We start from the raw sequence: 1,952 nt of genomic DNA on the forward strand, positions 1-1,952 counted from the left end.
AACATGAATGTTTTGGTTCATGAACTCCTTGTTTTGTTGGGTTTGAGCGGTGATAAAATTTTCCATAATTTTCTCAAGGCTCGGCTTTGGTGGTACAGGTTGCATAGGTTGATTTGATCTAGGGGCTTGATAACTAGGTCTCGGGGGTGCATTATTTTGAATAGGGTTATTGTTTTTATAGGAGAAGTTCGGGTGATTCCTCCATCCAGGGTTATAGGTATTCGAATATGGGTTCCCTTGGGTGTAGTTCACTTGCTCAAAGTGGGTTTTGTTTAATAGACCGCATTCTCAGAGTGGGTTTTGTTTAATCCGACGAAACTGCGGCTACAGTATTCGGGTTTATGCACATATGCTCGACTTTGAGGGCTAATGCGTCCATCTTAGCTTGCATCATGTCTATAGAGCTTAGTTCATGCACTCCTCCTTGGGCTTCCTTCTTCTCAACTGTCGCTCGTTCGACTCCCCATGATTGATGGTTTTGAGCCATATCTTCGATGAGGGCACTAGCTTCAGGATAAGGTTTGTTCATCAGAGCACCGCCTGCGGCAGCGTCGATGGTCATCTTTGTGTTGTAATGAAGTCCATTATAGAAGGTTTGAATGATTAACCAATTTTCTAAGCCATGATGTGGGCATGCTCGTAACAACTCTTTATATCTCTCCCAAGCTTCGAACAACGATTCTCCTTGGTTTTGGGTAAATCTAGTTATATGGTTTCGAAGAACGACGGTTTTACTCGGGGGAAAATATCTAGCAAGAAAAACTCTTCTAAGGTTATCCCAAGTCATAATGGAATTGGGTGGAAGAGAATCTAACCATGATAGGGCTTTATCTCTGAGGGAAAAAGGAAATAATCTTAAACGTATTGCCTCAGGAGAAGCTCCATTGGTTTTAAAAGTGTCTGCTAATTGAAGAAATATTTTTAAATGTTGGTTTGGGTTCTCAGTAGCGAGACCCGCGAATTGTCTTTGTTGCACTAGTTGTAACAGAGATGGTTTAAGTTCAAAATTATTAGCTAGGATGGTTGAGATTTACTATATTAGAACTAGGTTCTTCATTAGATGGTTGAGCGAAATCTTTAAGAGGTCTTTGGTTTTGATCTTCGGCCATAGCTCTCTTAATTCTATGAAAGAATAAACGTGCGCGAGCGTAACGTTCAGGTTCCTCCAGAGGGTATACTAAGCTTAAACTTCCGGTGCTGCGAGTTCTTCGCATTGACGGGCGGGAAATAGCCTAAGTCTAAACGATATAACAACAGGAAAATGAAATTTGATGAAATTGGTCCCCGGCAACGGCGCCAAAAACTTGATGCGTGCTTTTCGCAAGTATACGAACGTGTCAGAGTAATATAAAAGATTGTCAAATCCACAGAGACCAAGTGTCAATCTATCGTTATCTATTGTTATGGTGTTTATCAAAGGCAATCAAAATAGGTGTTTTTGGAGTGTGCAATGAAAAGTAAAGTGTTGAAATAAAGATATAATTGGTAAAGACAGGGTCGAATGTAATTCACATAATTAATTGATAATCCAAGTACTTGCTAGTAGAGCTACTTATGTGCAGTGTTTCCTACTTTGAAAAGAACTAATTTAACAGGAACTGTCGCTTTCGCGTATTCAGAACCGAGTTGTACTCCCTAATCAAACCCTCTTATTGTCACTTATAAAAAGGCGCGCATTGCGTTAGAGTAGTAAACCTATTTTTAAGAAATATAGTATCTTGACTAAGTTGAAAAGTATTATAACCTGGATTTCTTAACCAAAAGAGGTTCTCACGAACCAGACTCTAAACTTATAAACGCGTCCGAAAATAGTTTTAAAATCTCTTTTCTTCCTAATGTTAAAATCTCCTAATGAACTAAACAAAGCGCTTTCGCTGTTTTTGAAATAGTTAAAAACAATTAAGTTTAAAAAGACGTTGGACGGCTTTCGATCTTACCCAACGGAATTGAAG

At 39.0% G+C, this 1,952-nt stretch overlaps 1 non-coding gene across 1 annotated transcript; it reads left to right on the forward strand.

Annotated features, from left to right (window-relative positions):
- The first annotated feature begins 617 nt into the window (after nt 1–617).
- LOC127133258 (small nucleolar RNA R71) lies at nt 618–724 on the forward strand. The gene has a single exon (XR_007807246.1). It is a non-coding gene; the product is annotated as a small nucleolar RNA R71 (small nucleolar RNA).
- Nucleotides 725–1,952: the final 1,228 nt, after the last annotated feature.

Source organism: Lathyrus oleraceus, chromosome 3, assembly GCF_024323335.1.
Source record: "Lathyrus oleraceus cultivar Zhongwan6 chromosome 3, CAAS_Psat_ZW6_1.0, whole genome shotgun sequence".
Lineage (NCBI taxonomy): Eukaryota > Viridiplantae > Streptophyta > Magnoliopsida > Fabales > Fabaceae > Lathyrus > Lathyrus oleraceus.